Source organism: Malaclemys terrapin, chromosome 11 (genome assembly GCF_027887155.1).
Source record: "Malaclemys terrapin pileata isolate rMalTer1 chromosome 11, rMalTer1.hap1, whole genome shotgun sequence".
Classification (NCBI taxonomy): domain Eukaryota; kingdom Metazoa; phylum Chordata; order Testudines; family Emydidae; genus Malaclemys; species Malaclemys terrapin.
This window is the reverse complement of record NC_071515.1, coordinates 39,712,989-39,730,539: the sequence shown is the minus strand read 5'-3', so window position 1 is coordinate 39,730,539 and position 17,551 is coordinate 39,712,989. Positions and strand designations below refer to the sequence as shown.

The 17,551-nt window shown below is 41.0% G+C and overlaps 1 pseudogene; it reads right to left on the bottom strand.

Annotated features, from left to right (window-relative positions):
* LOC128845246 (dynein axonemal heavy chain 11-like) overlaps positions 1-17,551 on the bottom strand; it is a 233,488-nt pseudogene that overhangs the window by 122,374 nt on the left and 93,563 nt on the right.

Genomic DNA, 17,551 nt, shown 5'->3' with positions numbered 1-17,551 from the left:
AACTTGTGCTGAACGTCTATGAAGAGGTGGGACAGTTCTTAATGTTTCCTCTGAATATTGTAGGTGTGCCTCAGTTTCCCCTATGCATTTCTTAAGTCTCTAGGTGGTGGGATAAAGGCCAATGTGCATAAATGGCCGACACTCTGTCTCCTGGCAACTAATGGCCGGGGCCCTTTCCCCCTGCAGGGTGATAGCTAAAGGTGTTGGAGAACAAAGGAATCAGGTGACCTCCTGGCCCGGAAAGGAAAAAGCCCATAGGAGGCGGGGCTGGAGGGGAAGTCAGCTTGGGGCTGGCTGGAGACATGGAGTGAGGGTAGACGTGGGTGTCTGGCTCACTGCCCCCCAAAATGGACCCGGCTGAGGGGTCCTGTTCTCTGTACCTACAAGCTCTGTTTTAGACCGTGTTCCTGTCATCTAATAAACCTCTGTTTTACCTCATCATGCTAAACAAACGCTTATCCCTGTGGCCTTATTTCTGCTACTAGGTGGGGATAACTTGAAAGCTGCTTTCGTTAAAGCAGGATCAGGTTTCCCTGTGCTCCCCAGCCCACTCATCACCTTTTATCTGGTGCTTATATGTTTGTCAATCCATACTTGTGCAGTGCAAGAGCTAGTTCTACATGACGGCTTCGCAAGCATGTAATAAAAAGTTTAAGCCTTTCACACTCAAATTAAAATAGCTCAAATGAGAAACATTTACTCACTGAAAGGAAACACGTTTTAACAAAATGTGGCACTTATAGCACCTACCTGAAGACGCTGATGTACTGAAAAACTTCCAGCAGTAGGATTCAGGCATATGACATACTGACAGTTGTGGATTTCTTTTAAAATCAGTTTGTCTGTCATACCTATGTAGTTACAAAATAACAAAGGGATAATAAAGTTCAATTGTATATTCACAGTTTGAGATTTCTATTGACAGATGTTCACACTGAATGCTGCTACAAGAAAGGCTGATTATGTAGCCCTGTGTTAAAAGAACTGAAAAACCCTCCTTTGTTAAAACTCCCTAACACACCATTTGGAATCTTTTAAGGGACACTGTCAAGGTTGACAGGCTCCAAATTATATTGGCAGATTTAAAATAACCACCAAGTAGGGGGAAAAACCCAGCTGTCAGCCACTCCAAAAAAAGGACTGCAACAGTGTTAAACATCCCAACTCCAGGCAGGGGAGCATGGACCAGCAACAGTTAGCCCCTGGTGCTTGGTGAGAATCAGAACTCTGGGTGCACAGAACGAGAGCTGATCTATATGTGCCATGTCATCGTGTGACAGAACGTACCCCCAGGTTCACACCCTATTGTAGTAAGTTTTGTACAAGGCATGTCTTGTAAGGTAACATTTGAAAATTCAATTTGCCGGTCAGTATCATCCTGATACAATGTGTGTGGCAACATTGTATATAAAGTTATAAGATTTCCCTGTATGATGTTATTAACACATGTTCCAAACTCTACCACCCTGCCCAAACACAGGGCCGGCTCTAGCTTTTTTGCTGCCCCAAGCAGCAAAAAAATGTGCCGCCCCCCAGGCCTCCCGCCGAGCGCCGGGCCGCGCCGCCCCCCCCAGCCGAGCGCCGCGCCGCCCCCCCGCCGAGCGCCGCCCCCCCGAGCCGCCCCCCCCGCCGAGCGCCGCGCACCGGAGCCCACCCCCCCCGCGCCGAGCGCTGCCGGAACCCCCCCCCGAGCGCTGAGCCCTGCGACGCCCCCCACCGCCAGAGCCCACCCCCTGCCAAGCGCCGCCGGAACCCCCCTCCAGCGCCGCGCCCACGCTGCCCCCTCGCCGAGCCCCGCGCAACCGGAGCCCGCCCCCCCAGCGCCATGCCGCACCGCGCTCCCCCCACCGCCCCTTACCAGGTGCCGCCCCAAGCATGTGCTTGGGTGCCTGGTGCCTAGAGCCGGCCCTGCCCAAACAGAAGCTGGCAAACAAGTCTGTCCTAAACAAAGGAATGTGTGTTCTGCTTAATTTGAGTTTAAGCAGTAAACACAGGGATGGAAACAAAGCAGGGATGGAAACAAAAAAGTTCAACCAAGTGAGAAAAAAACAGCAGGAAATATCCTTCCACAGTGACTCTTTGTCTCCTAGTGCCTTACTGGAAATGGCTTTCAAGAGAAGGGACTGAAACTATCAAAAGGAGGGACAAACACCCCAAGGGACACCTCTCTCCCCCCCCCCCAGCCCATTGCAATCATTGCACCTGAAGTGACAAAGGAAGCATTTGTTGGACTCTGGAGGAGGGGTCCTGCCCTACCAGATTTGGTCAGTGTAGCCACCACCAGGTTATTAAAACAGGGTGTGAGTATTAATCAACTTTGCAGCTTATAATCTTATATTTATATATATATATATATATATATATATATATATATATATATATATATATATATACACACATAGATAATAAGATATATATATATCTTAAAGAACTGTGATAAGTGTAACTCTGTAATTCTAACTGTTTTACCATTTGCTTACTATCTTCATTGATTTTAATAAAAAGTCTTTATGACTATATCTGTCTCAGTGTAAACTTCCTGTGATACCCCCAAAGTTCCTTTTATATACTCTGTGAAGCCTGATTCAGGACGAACTTTATCTTCTGATCAAACAAATTGGCAAGCCGAAACCCATACTAATTAGTATCCACTAACCATTATCAAAATTATTAAAGCAATTAATTAATTAAAAATTAATTAGATAAAATTAAATTAAGTGGATAAATTAAATCGACCCTACTAACATACCCCAAATCAGGCTACATCAGTAAGGCTGCTGAAAACATGGCGAGAAACTTTGCTTGGATCTGATATAGTTTAAGTTCAGTAGCCTTTTGGCTGAGGTCATGTGTAACATCTTGTCTTCATTTTTCTTGTAACTATTTCTGACTTTTATGCCTCATTACTTGTACTCACTTGTATAAACTTGTTTTGCTGTTTTATCTAATCCAGTGTGTTTAAACTGAAGTCTCTGAATAACTATTTGAGATAATCAGCTGACATATTTTATGAATAATGAATTTAATATGATTTGTACTGTCCAGGAGAGGGCTGGGCAGTACAGAACAAACATTTCTGGGGGGAAATCTAAGACTGAGTGTGTGTTGGGGCCACCCTGCAGTATAACCAAGGCTGGCGAGAGCCAGAGTGTAACCCAAGTGTGGCTGACAGGCTGCAATTAGACACTTCAGCAAGTCATTGTAAGGCACCCACGGTTGCAGGAAAGGGATGACACAGCTGCTCATTAGTCTGGATTGTACCTAGCAATGTCACATATCTCTTCTACTCTCCAGACATTTCAAAATTGCCAGGCTACCTTATCCACCTACAGGGGAGAGATCTTCATATGTTTGGCCTAATTCCAACATTTTCTCTTACAGTGGAGAACAGATCTCCTCTTCAGTAATGTATCACAGTTTTGTAAGTGTCCTTTCAAAAGGGAATATTATATAGAACTTATAGCACAGAACTCTTGGGCTCTGGTCTAAGAGCTGTCTTGAAGTATGCCACCGCTGTACTATGACCCTGTGCAATTTATTTAGCTTCTTTAGATCCTTGTTTACCTATCATTAAACTAGATCTGATCATATTTGCCCAATTCACAAGGATGTTGTGTGGTTTACTTTGTCCAGCCTAATCCTGAATCCTTGTTCAGATAAAAAACACACTGAAGTCAGTAGTTTTGATTAAGGACTGAGAAGGATTTCATGACTGCCCCATCATGTTTACATAAAATGCTTTGAGATCTTTGGATGAAAGTTACTATAAAAGTGAAAAATATTATCATCATCAACTTCCCAATGAATTTTATGCCAAAAAATGGAGGGTATGTGAAATCCCTGACTCAAAATGCAGAAGGATCTCTCTGTTGCCGTATATCAGAGGGGTAGCCGTGTTAGTCTGGAGCTGTAAAAAGCGATAAAGAGTCCTATGGCACCTTATAGACTAACAGATGTATTGGAGCATAAACTTTTGTGGGTGAATACTTCGTCAGATGCATGTAGTGGAAATTTCCAGAGGCAGGTATAAATATGCAGGCAAGAATCAGTCTAGAGATAACTAGGTTAGTTCAATCAGGGAGGATGAGGCCCTCTTCTAGCAGTTGAGGTGTGAACACCAAGGGAGGAGAAACTGCTTTTGTAGTTGGCTAGCCATTGACAGTCTTTGTTTAATCCTGAATGGATGGTATCAAATTTGCAAATGAACTGAAGTTCAGCAGTTTCTCTTTGAAGTCTGGTCCTGAAGTTTTTTTGCTGCAGGATGGCTACCTTTAAATCTGCTATTGTGTGTCCAGGGAGGTTGGCAGGGGTGGCTCTATGTTTTTTGCCGCCCCAAGCACGGCAGTCAGGCAACCTTCGGCAGCACACCTGCGGGCGGTCTGCTGGTCACACGGATTCAGCGGCATTTCTGCGGGAGATCTGCCGGTCCTGCGGCTTCAGCATACCCGCCACCGAAGTTGCGGAACCGGCAGATCTCCCGCAGGCATGCCGCCGAAGGCTGCCTGACTGCCGCCCTCACAGCAACTGCCGCCCCCCATGGCTTGCCGCTCCAGGCACACGCTTGCTGCGCTGGTGCCTGGAGCCGCCCCTGGAGGTTGAAGTGTTCTCCTACAGTTTTTTGTATATTGCCATTCCTAATATCTGACTTATGTCCATTTATCCTTTTACGCAGGGATTGTCCAGTTTGGCTGATGTACATAGCAGAGGGGCATTGCTGGCACTGATTCTTGACTGCATATTTATACCTGACTCTGGAAATTTCCACTACATGTGTCTGACGAAGTGGGTATTCACCCACGAAAGCTCATGCTCCTATATGTCTGTTAGTCTATAAGGTGCCACAGGACTCTGTCGCTTTCTGTTGCCATAGATGCATAAGGTGCTAGGTTTAGGTGAGTATACACCCATCTACATGGAAAATGACATGAGTGGAAGGGAAATATTTCATGTTTACCAATCAGATTTTTAGGAGGCTCATTTTTCATGTAAACATTGCTAGTTGTTTTGCTGCATATTTACAGCAGCAACAGAAGGATGGAACAGAATTGTCACACTCAAGCTGTCCCATTGTACCCAGCATGCTGTGTGCCTTCAAATGAACAAATCAAAATTTTGAGTTGACTTTTAATGTTAAGGCTGCATGAGATGAAAAGTGATGATTTTTACATACTGAATGTCAAAAATAGACTCTTCCCAGATACGTTTTCTGGCACACGGAACAAAATGGGACAAATAGCTGGGAGAAGCTAGAGTCCAGCATAAAAATGAGCATGGCTTCACCCCAGCTTCAAATGTATTTATCAATGGATCCAGGAGAGCAGATGACACAGACAGAATCTGTTGCCTAATGGATCACTGACGGACAGACAACATGTTGAACAGCTACCTCACAAGAAACCTCAGTGAAGCCAGAAATAAGACATCGTCATAAGACGACTTCAGTTAGGCTCAATACTTTCTGTAAGAAATTTTTAAAATGTGCTCATCCTTATGGCAGACCATTCTTTCTCATTAAAAATGGTAAATCTGACATTTTATGGATCTCCTTTAAATATTCGGTATCTCTAAAGGGAACACTATCATTTTAAGATCAGTAAAGTACCGTACAGTATTTAGTCCTTTATTTTAACTGAGCTGTGGGGGTGTACACTGGACTGACACTGGGCAGGATTACAGATGGTCAGTAATACTGGATGGAAATAGAGTCCCCAGTCCAATGATATTTGCTTATTATATGATTGGGCAGGATACATTGCGCACATTGTGTGTCTTGGTTATGCTGGTTATAATACAGCACTTTCTGGGCTATGCTGGTAGCTGGTGGAAGTTGCCTAGTGTAGAAATAAGATGGAAGTTCTGTAGTTTAATTTCCTACAAAGCATTCTGCACAAGCAATAACACTTCTGTATTCTTATTGTCCAGGAGCATCAATAAGAGAGAAGTTTATTTGAGGTCTTCCTTTTACTTTCAATAGCTCTTCTTCTAAAAAGATTGTTAATTTTGCATTTTTGGAACAAGCAAACAAATATGGAATCCTCAGAAAAACAGAATTCATCTCTAGCTTCCACAATGCATTTTTCAATCTGAGCCTGTATTTCTTTCTGGGCCCGCACCATTAAGCTCCTATCATACACAATCATTGCCACCACCCCAGAGATAGTGGACAAAATTTAGAAATGCAGCCATCTAAAGTAAAACCAGCCATCACCACAGTGATGCACAAACTCTTGTGTTCATGCCAAGAATACAAGCCCTGTCTGTGAGGTGATTTCACCAGCTTTTTACAAAACATTTCTGTGAAATGGAGGGAAATAATCTCCACAAGATACCCCGCAAAGCTTCTCCTTTTCACACAGACGTACCACCTCTCACATGGAGAAGTCAGTTGCCTTCACATCCCTGCCTCCAGATCACAAGAGAGAGTTCTCTAGGAGTCTCAGGCATGTACATGGAGAGGGAGTATGACAGGGATACCCGCAGCAAGGTAATCACAGAAATTTGAATGCAGCCTAAGATTTCATTAGCTTTCCCACAGCCCCTCTCCCTTACAGCACGGCTATGGTACAGCTATGCTGCCACACAGACAACTCTTGGCCTTCCCCAGATTTAGGAGGATACATGGCTTGGGGGGAGGGGGCACCTAAATTCCTTGTTTCTTTCATTAGAGGTCATATTCCTTCCCCTACTCTACAGCCTGGAGCAGTGACATATTCCTTCTCTCGTAGTGCTTTCATGGGGATCCCAAATGCTCAGCTTCACACAGGCTGCACACTGGTTCAGAGATCTGGCTCCTCTGGCATAAAACCAGGATCTGAGTGACTTGCTGTAATAGGAGCTCTTCAAATAAATATCAATAACACTGACAACTTTTAAAACATTTACCAACGACTGTAGTCAAGATGTTGTGCAATTAGAGCACGAGGTTGGACAGTACCATAGGCATCAACCTCAAGCACATTAAGATAATCAATTAAATAAATACATTTTTAGCACCTGGGGGCGAATAATTTCTTCGAGCTTTCTTTTCCAAGGGTCTTTTGAGAACACCTGTCAATGGAAGAGATGCTGTGTAAGGATAAATGTTGAGGCATTGGTATAGCAGAAGGCCTCAAGCTTACAAACACTTGACCAGGTGCTTCTCTTTAAACACATGAATCTTCCCACTGGACAGATCATGTCCTTAAGGTGAAGCGCCTGCTGAAGTGTTTGCAGATTGAGAGCCCAAATGTTGCTCTTTGGATAATAATTTAGATGAATTGCTTTCCATACACCCCTCCCTTAAACCAGAAAACCTAATCAGGTATCACTCTATTTATGGACACAGACTGTTCATTTTTAATATCTGATGGTTACCACAACAGAAGAAATTATGACAAACCATTAAAATCATGGGAGACGGGAGAGATTCCAGAAGACTGGAAAAGGGCAAATATAGTGCCCATCTATAAAAAGGGAAATAAAAACAACCCAGGAAACTACAGACCAGTTAGTTTAACTTCTGTGCCAGGGAAGATAATGGAGCAAGTAATTAAGGAAATCATCTGCAAACACTTGGAAGATGGTAAGGTGATAGGGAACAGCCAGCATGGATTTGTGAAGAACAAATCATGTCAAACCAATCTGATAGCTTTCTTTGATAGGATAACGAGCCTTGTGGATAAGGGTGAAGCTGTGGATGTGGTATACCTAGACTTTAGTAAGGCATTTGATACGGTCTCACATGATATTCTTATCGATAAACTAGGCAAATACAATTTAGATGGGGCTACTATAAGGTGGGTGCGTAACTGGCTGGATAACCGTACTCAGAGAGTTGTTATTAATGGCTCCCAATCCTGCTGGAAAGGCATAACGAGTGGGGTACCGCAAGGGTCTGTTTTGGGACCGGCGCTGTTCAATATCTTCATCAACGACTTAGATATTGGCATAGAAAGTACGCTTATTAAGTTTGCGGATGATACCAAACTGGGAGGGATTGCAACTGCTTTGGAGGACAGGGTCATAATTCAAAATGATCTGGACAAATTGGAGAAATGGTCTGAGTTAAACAGGATGAAGTTTAACAAAGACAAATGCAAAGTGCTCCACTTAGGAAGGAAAAATCAGTTTCACACATACAGAATGGAAAGAGACTGTCTAGGAAGGAGTACGGCAGAAAGGGATCTAGGGGTTATAGTGGACCACAAGCTAAATATGAGTCAACAGTGTGATGCTGTTGCAAAAAAAGCAAACATGATTCTGGGATGTATTAACAGGTGTGTTGTGAGCAAGACACGAGAAGTCATCCTTCCGCTCTACTCTGCTCTGGTTAGGCCTCAGCTGGAGTATTGTGTCCAGTTCTGGGCACCGCATTTTAAAAAAGATGTGGAGAAATTGGAAAGGGTCCAGAGAAGAGCAACAAGAATGATTAAAGGTCTTGAGAACATGATCTATGAAGGAAGGCTGAAAGAATTGGGTTTGCTTAGTTTGGAAAAGAGAAGACTGAGAGGGGGCATGATAGCAGTTTTCAGGTATTTAAAAGGGTGTCATAAGGAGGAGGGAGAAAACTTGTTCACCTTAGCCTCTAAGGATAGAACCAGAAGCAATGGGTTTAAACTGCAGCAAGGAAGGTTTAGGTTGGACATTAGGAAAAAGTTCCTAACTGTCAGGGTGGTTAAACACTGGAATAAATTGCCTAGGGAGGTTGTGGAATCTCCATCTCTGGAGATATTTAAGAGTAGGTTAGATAAATGTCTATCAGGGATGGTCTAGACAGTATTTGGTCCTGCCATGCGGGCAGGGGACTGGACTCGATGACCTCTCGAGGTCCCTTCCAGTCCTAGAATCTATGAATCTATGAATTAAATAAACTTAAAAGGGAGGCTCAAGTACTTCATATAGTTTACAATTTATTTATATTCTCCATTGTTTTAAACAGCCTCTTAAAATTTTGAAATAAAATGTTGCCCAACAAATATTGTTGGTTACCGTTGGCACTTCCTCCCTTTAGTTCCCTACATTTATTTTAAGTGAATTTAGGGCTAGTAGAGAGAAGATGCCAGCCTGACTGCTCTGAGGAATGAAGCCCTCTTCTCTTTGTCAGTCACAGAATTGCAGACTTGGTACCATACGGGCAGAGGAAGCTTATGTTTTCCACACAGTGACCTGGAAGGACCTCTGCTAGGGTGGAGGGTAAAGTTCAGTCTAAATATGCACACTATACTTCTGCCCCTTTAGCTGAGTCTGCCTGCATGGGTACCAAAGCTTCTGTGATTCAGACACATATCTTAGAAACTTAACTGAGGGCTTCAATTAATTTTTCATAGGCAATGGAATGGTCAGGTAATGATTTGTTCACATTATCAATTTGAACCACTGACCTGGAAGTTAAATGCTCCTTATCCCATTGCCAATCTCTGAGCCACCTAGTCTCTTTTAGCTCTTGTTTTCATTTTTCTTTTGGTTAATTCTTTGGTTGCACACCATCAGCAATAGCAGAATATCAGATACAGAGGATTTTTTCATGAACTTGTGCTCTTTCTGCTGGCTCCGTTGTAGCATAGTGCAAAATATTGTAGAACCTACATAAATAGTGGCTGTATTTTTCAAATTCTTTATTACAATAAAGGTGGTAAAAATAAACTTTTGGAATCAGGACATTTTCCACCAGAGTTTAACAGTTTTACATCAGGTATTGAGCCTAGACTAATAGCATTTCTTTAATTGCAATCCCACTCTCCTGCCATATACTATCAAAATCTAATACTTCATGCACAACATTTACCATAGTGAAAGATAGTTATTCACCATTAAATTAGTGATTTGCTACATGAATACCATGTCTAGCTTGGAAAAGGAAATGGTAAACATTACGTGAACTCTTCCACTAGAAAGGATAACATTTATTTTGGAGAGTTACTGTCAACCATTAATTGAGCTATTTGGGTTGTTTAGGCACAAACTGAATGTGCATGTGTCCTTATGATAAATAAATGGCCTGGGGGGGGGGGAGGGTTTACAATTTTAAGGCCTGATTCTCCTCTCCCTTAAACCAGTGCTAATCAATAGTAACTCTATCGAAATGAATAGAGTCCCACTGGTACAGAGACAGGCTAAGTGAGAGGAGAATCAGGTCCTTGGAGTGGGGAATGGTTACAATTATGTACGCTGAATCATAGCAGATGTTGTGTAGTAAATGAAAGGGACTTTGCCACCATGTAATCTTCTGATAGCTTGCTAACCTTGTCGGACACAAGGACTGCTTTTACAACCCCAGCATTTCCGATTAGCATAATTGGCTTCCCCTTCTCCAAAAGTAAATCCACAAAATATCTCAGGCAACTGTCTCAGCAGTATGAATCAAGACAGTCTACTTGCAAAGAAAAAAAATCAAGGCGTATGTGTGTTAGAGACAAAGAAAATATGTATGTTATGCAGTTAAAAGAGTTTAAACACTACTATAAAGCAAATAGTTTGTTTTTAATACTCCAATGTAGTGACAAGAAAGTGAACTAATATGCAAGATTAAACAAGTGGAAATATACAGCAGAATTTATATTCATCATAATCTTAATTTTGTAACAACAGCAAATTATTTTTAACACTGCAAAGATCAGAAATGAAATAGATAGTCTAGTAAGATTACATTATATGGCATTTATAACTCAATGTAGTAGGATACTACATTTTTCTGTCACTGGTAAGATAGTGAAATATAATATTAGAATTATTGCAATATCTATACACACATTTTCAAATATAAATGGCATGCTATAAACATAACTCATTCCACTACTGTATGATTATGTTGAAATAATATAACATGGATATAAATGAAGAAAAATGATGTTGAATTGACTTACCAGCTAGTTTGAATGAAATACTATCCAAGAAGATCTGAATTAAAATTGGGAAACACAGTAAATACTGTAGCAATAGTTTCATTCTCAGAAAAGCACCAATTTCTTTTGAAAATGAAATTGCAGATATACTTTAATATTTATCACACCAGGTACTTCATTCACACTGTACAAAATAGCCATATCATTGGCAGAAATGAAGTATGAAGCCAGCTTCTATAGCAGATAAAATTAGAATCTAGTGAGTGGTGGAGAAAAAAGATTTCTCTCTACAAGGTTCCAAATAAAAAATAAAACATAGGGCCTGTAATACACCATTATTTATACAAACCCGTGAACTGGAGGAGGCAGATAGAAAAATGTCGTGATGTGTTTTTCATATTGAATAAATTCCACACCTTCAGTTGTGTTCCAACTGTCTGGCTGTGCATATGCAACATATTAACACCAGTCATGAGTAGAAAGGTTACGTGTGCTAAAACAGTACTGCTTAGGCATAAAAGAGCATGTCTAACGATTAAAACATGGCAATGGGAAACAGGGTCTGAGTTCTTTTCTTGCATCTGCCATTAAGAGAGAAATGTGTTCTTGAAAAAGGTCAGGTCTACACTATAAACTTACATTGGTATCACTATGTTACTCGGGTGTGAAAAATCCATACCCCGAGCAACGCAGTTATACCGACTTAAGCGAGAGGTGGTAGCTATGTTGACAGGAGAAGCTCGCCTGTTGGCATAGTAGCACCTTCACTGAAGCGCTGCAGCATTTTAAGTGTAGACCTGTCCTTAGTCAGTTAACCAGCATAATAGATACTAAATAGCTACTTGACAGGAATGTTGCAAGGCTTAATTAAGGTCTTTTATTTGAGATCCTTGGGTGTAAGATGCTAGATAAGCACATAGTATTTTAACATGGAGAAATGGTAGACTCCTCTTAATTAAGCCTGCAATCACCTTCCATTGTACAAAGCTTTTTCTCTTTATAGCTTTGGCTTGACCTAAAATTTGCCATGTTTACTCTGAATGTAACCGACCGTGTTTCTATCTCTGTCAATGAAACTGACTGAGGAGCCAAAAACAAAAAAAACCAACTCACCCAATATAAGATGACAAAAATATTTTCATCATCAGTCTCTCCACTGACTATTTTCAAAAGTGAAAAGAAACTCCAGGATCTGGTAAAATTACTCCTCCTCCTATGTTTCCCTCCAAAATCCTCCACTAGCAATGTCCAGATGGGGTAACTGAGGAACACAGGCTTAAATGATTTGCCAAAGATCATACTTTGTAGGACGTTTGTGGCAGAGTTTTGAACAGAATTCTGATCTTACTGGTGGAAAAGGCTACATCTTCTAGGACTACACAAAATAAAACCATAAAATATGTTTAAAACAAACCAAACAATCAACAAAATTTGGGAAATTACAAAATTAAAACATTTGGTTTCAAAAACCCATTAAATCTGCTAAGAGCCAACAATGTTCTGACCTATAGTATTTTCAAAACTCAAGTAACTTAAAAAGCAAGGAAATTAATAGATAAGGACTAGTGCTAAGTGAAATTTTTCAGACAAAAAAATGAATATACTAGTTGATCGAAGCATTTTGTGAATTTGTGCCAAATTGTGACTAAAAAAAATAAAATCTAAATTTTCCAAACAAAACATTTTGATTTTTTTATTCAAGATGTCTTTTCATTTAGAATTTTGCTTAAATTTTATTTTTAAAGGCAAAAAAACCTCACAAACAAAATGAAACAAAACGATGATGTTTTTGTTTTATCAAAAAATTCAGAAAAGAATTGTTTTGGACCAACCTGACTTTCCCCCCCCAGGTTTGGCCATTGAACAAAAAAACTGTTAATTATACCACTCTGGTAAGGACATCCTACATTTTACACAGCCCAGGTAACAAAAATATTTTTATTAAGTATTAAAATCCATATTTCATCACAACCCAACCAATGTTAATGCAGACTCTCAGCCACCCTGATCTTTCAGAACAAAGCTCCTGTCCAGCAACCAGTATATTCTATTCATCAAGCAAGGAGACTAATGTAACATTATAGCACAATTTTCCTTGCCACAAACCTTTGCACTTATCATGCCCTGCAGTACTGCCATTTTTCTTCAACTGAGCTGTCAGGCCTAGCAATAAGAAACTGCAGGAGAGCTAACTACAAGAAAAGGCAAAGGAAAAAGAGGGTGGGGAACTTGGAATGCTTTGTTCTAAGTTTAAGTGGAAAAGTAGACTGAAAAACCCCTGCAGATAAAAGGTGTTGGGAAGAGATCTTAAAGGCTGTTATGAAGTTAAACAATTTTTTAAAAGTGCTGAAAAAAGACAAAGGGCACATACAAGAAAACTTTAAAGATCTGCTCCAATTGCTAAATTTTGGACTGGATTTCCAACAGTCCCCAAACTGGAGAGATTTTTAGATTCAGGGCTCTGCTCTAGTAATATATAACAACAGGAAGAGGAAGTGAGAAAATACAAAAAGCAGAATAAAGTAAAACAAGGAAGGAAAATGGATGGATATAAACCAAGTGTGGGGAAATAGCAAAAGTACTAACTTTACAGCAACTGGATTTCTTCTAGACTCACAAGGATCCCAGTGCAGGGGCACTCACCTGGTGCAGCCAATCCCAGAATCTTTTAGCCAGCACCCTCTTGTACACCTTCATGCCCTTACAGTGTGGGTATAAAAGGCAGAGCAGCTCCAACTGCCACATAGTTCCTTAACTAACACAGAAATCCAGATAACAGCTCAATATCATTGGGGAAGGAGGGCAAGTCATGCCATCCATGTGGACAAAGCATCTCAAAGAACACCAGATACGAGAAGGTAAGTAACCTCTCTTTGTTGTGAGCACTCTTCCACATGGATCCCACTGTAGGTAAGCGACTTGCAGTTGCCCCTCAAGGAGGGGAGTGATTGGAGTACCTGTCTGAATAATGATTATAGAACAGCTCTACCAAAAAGGTCATTTGATATAGAAACTGTGACAATGGAGTAGTGACCGGTGAATCTATGAACTGAACTCCAGGTAGCTGTGTTACAGGATTTCAGGGATAGGGACACCTCTTAAACAATCATAGAATCATAGGACTGGAAGGGACCTCAAGAGGTCATCTAGTCCAGTCCCCTGCACCCATGGCAGGACTAAGTATTATCGAGAGTATCCCTGACAGGTGTTTATGTAACCTGCTCTTTAAAATCTCCAGTGATGGAGATTCCACAACCTCTCTAGGCAATTTATTCCAGTGCTTAATCACCCTGACAGTCAGGAAGTTTTTCCTAATGTCCAACCTAAACCATCCTTGCTGCAATTTAGGCCCATTGCTTCTTGTCCCATCCTCAGAGGTTAAGGAGAACAATTTTTCTCCCTCCTCCTTGTAACAACTTTTATGTACTTGAAAATGGTTATGTCCCCTTCTCACTCTTCTCTTCTCCAGACTAAACAAACCCAATTTTTTCAATCTTCCTTCATAGGTCATGTTTCCTAGGCCTTTAATCATTTTTGTTGCTCTTCTCTGGACTTTCTCCAATTTGTCCATGTCTTTTCTGAAATGTCACACACCAGAAATGGACACAATACTCCAGTTGAGGCCTAATCCACGTGGAGTAGAGCAGAAGAATTGCTTCTTGTGTCTTGCTTACAGCACTCCTAATACATCCCAGAATGATGTGTGCTTTTTTTCCCACACTGTTGACTCATATTTGGAAAAATGCAAGCTACAATATCTGGGCAAATACGGAATAATGATGAACCATGCATTCAACAGGAGAGAGAAAATTGAAAGTAGTAACACTAGCGAAGCACTGATGGAGATAGAAAACAGTAAATTACACTTGAGTTTGCAATACAAATGGCAGGAAAGAAAAAAGACAGGCTCTTGGCTATAAACAAAGAGCACCATAGACCAAGGAAGTAAAAGTTCCTTCACTACTATCCATGATTATGGTGCAACCACAATGGAAAACTACACCCAATTTTGCCCTCGTCATCATTATCAAATCTGAGGCAGTTCAGTGAAGAGCAACAATAATGGTTAAGGTAGAGCTGGTTGAAAAGTGTTTTTTTCAATGGGAAAACCTTTGATTTTTCAGCAGAAATTCAAATACAGAAAAATTTCAGCTGAACTGAATATTGTGATATGAAAATGCTGCCATGTAGCCCCACAGGAGTTGTAGTTAAGATGCTTTGGGCTCCCATTCTCTCCTATAGGCTGGGCTCCCTGATTGAACTACAGCTACCATGATATACAGTCTCCTCTCTTGGAAAGAGGAAGCATTGCATCATGGGAGTAATTGGCCAGGTTGTGTCCTGGGAGATATAGTACAGTTGAGGAACCAAGCCCATACAGGAGAATGGGGACATGAGGCAACCAAACTACAATTCTGATGAGGCACATTTCTAAATTAGAATGACACTAGTCAACATTTTAATCAATGATCTGAAAGTAATTATGAAATCTGCTGTTAAAAATTGCAGATGACACAAAGATTGGTGGAGCCATCTGGATCCCTTGGTAAGATAGGCCCATTCAAACAAAATTAGTATTAATACAACCAAAGGCAAAGTCATACATCTAAGAACAAAGAATGCAGGGTATACCTACAGAATGGGGGTTGGGGGAACTGGATCCTAGAAAACAGTAGCTCTGAAAAAGATCTACGTGGACAAGCAACTATAGAAGGCAGGGGTCGGCAATCCTTGGGCTCACTTGTGGTTTTTGTATTATGTTCCTAAAAGTTCATGCTTTGGGGTTTCAGCCAGCCACATGCAAAGGTCCGGAAGGGATTGTTTTCCCCCAATATATTCTGAGCCACCGAAGTGGTCCAAGGAATGGAAAAAATACCTTACCAATCAGAGATTGAAAGAGCTCAATCTGTTCAGTTTATCAAAACGAAGATTGAGAATTGAAATGATTATGATGTATAAATACCTTTATGGGGAGAAAATACATATGTTTAGGCACAACAAGAAACAATGGCTGGAAGCTGAAGCCAGAAAAATTCAAAAGAAAAATAAGGCACAATTTTTTAAATAGTGATGTTAATTAACCATTGGACCAAACTATCAAGGGAAATGGTACCCTGGATGTTTTTCTAAAAGATATGCTCTACTTCAAATAGGAATTAATTCAGGGACGCCCTATGGCCTGGATTATATGAGTCAGACTGGATAATCACAGTGATCCCTTGTAATTTTATGATCCATGAATCTCTTGGTAACTTCAGTTCAAGACTTGAGGTCTTTCTGGAAAACACGCTTAAGTTAAATACAAGTTATTGGGCTCAATACAGAGGAAATGGGTAAAATTTAATGGTACATGATAGTCTTTTTAAAAAGCGAAAAATGTCAAGCTTGCTAAGCAATGATTAAAGAGGAAATAATAGTCTAAAAATATTGGAAAGATGTAAACAGAAAGGCGATAGCTACATTACTGAGAAGAAATTAAGGGAGGGAAAATGCAAATGGACTATCAGGGGAAATATTTTGGCAGTCAGATGACTCTGCAACAGTCTTCCAAGAAAAGTGGTGAAGCCCCACTGCTTGGGACATTTAAATCTAGAAACACTAGAAAAATTATTATTGGGAACAATCCTGTATTGGCAGGCAGAGAGAGTGAATGACGTTAGTTCTTCTTGAGCTTCAGTTTATCCTGATCTATGGAAATGGGGCTGCATGCCTCACGAACAGCACAGCCCCTTATATAAAACTGTTCTTCAGTCCAGCTATGTGGGAAAATATGGCTTACTGACAGCACTGCAGTTGCTCACTATGGATGCTGCTGGCTTTCCGGGGAGGGGACATTGACAAGAGCATCTGGGCTTTGCATACTGCCCCCATTCCTTGGAAATATCACAAATAAAGTTATTTTACTTTGCTGTGCAAATCCTTTCACCTCAACCAAGCAAGCTAATATTTATTAATGTACAATCTGCATCCAGCTTCCACACCCTCTTCCTCTCACTGACTCCAGGCTGGGTTTGGCTTCCTATCACCTTCATCAACATTTTAAGCTTGTTTGAGAATGCCTCCTCCAGTTTGGATTTTACTGACATATAAATATCCCTAGGAGCTTTGGCACAATACCTATTTTTCTTAGGTCATTTCCAGTTAAGACTACAAGTGGCACAGCTACAACAATATAAACCAATGAAAGTATCTTGTAAATTATAGCATTTGCAAAAAACAAAAACAAACAAAAACCAGCCACCAATCATTGTCGCTATTGTATTCAAAAGTCACAAAAGGGCTGAGGCCACAATAAAGATTAATTCCCTGTTCAGTTGCTTTCTTTAAAATGAAGGGATAAAATTTCTGGCCTTACTATCACAAGGTGTGTTGTTGTAAGAACAGAGGAGTATTGGTTAAGTTGAAGCACCTACATGCCCTGCCTGAGCAGGGCAGCTTGGCTCAGGAGCCATGTCAACCTCCACCCCAACTCCCTACGCCCCCCTTGGGGCCATGAAGCCTCAATGAGAGCACCATCCAGACCCCTGGACTAACAAGCGACTACTGTACTAAGTCCCTGTTCTGTATTAGAATTTATTGACACTAGGCAGTCTCGGGATCACCTGAAATTGTCCCAAGTGAAAAGTGCTCAGTAATAAACTACCCAAAGTACAGAACACACTGTGCAAGTCCTATCTGTTTGAGCTTCCTGACACAAGACTACAGACCCGAGGGCCCAATCCTGCCACTTT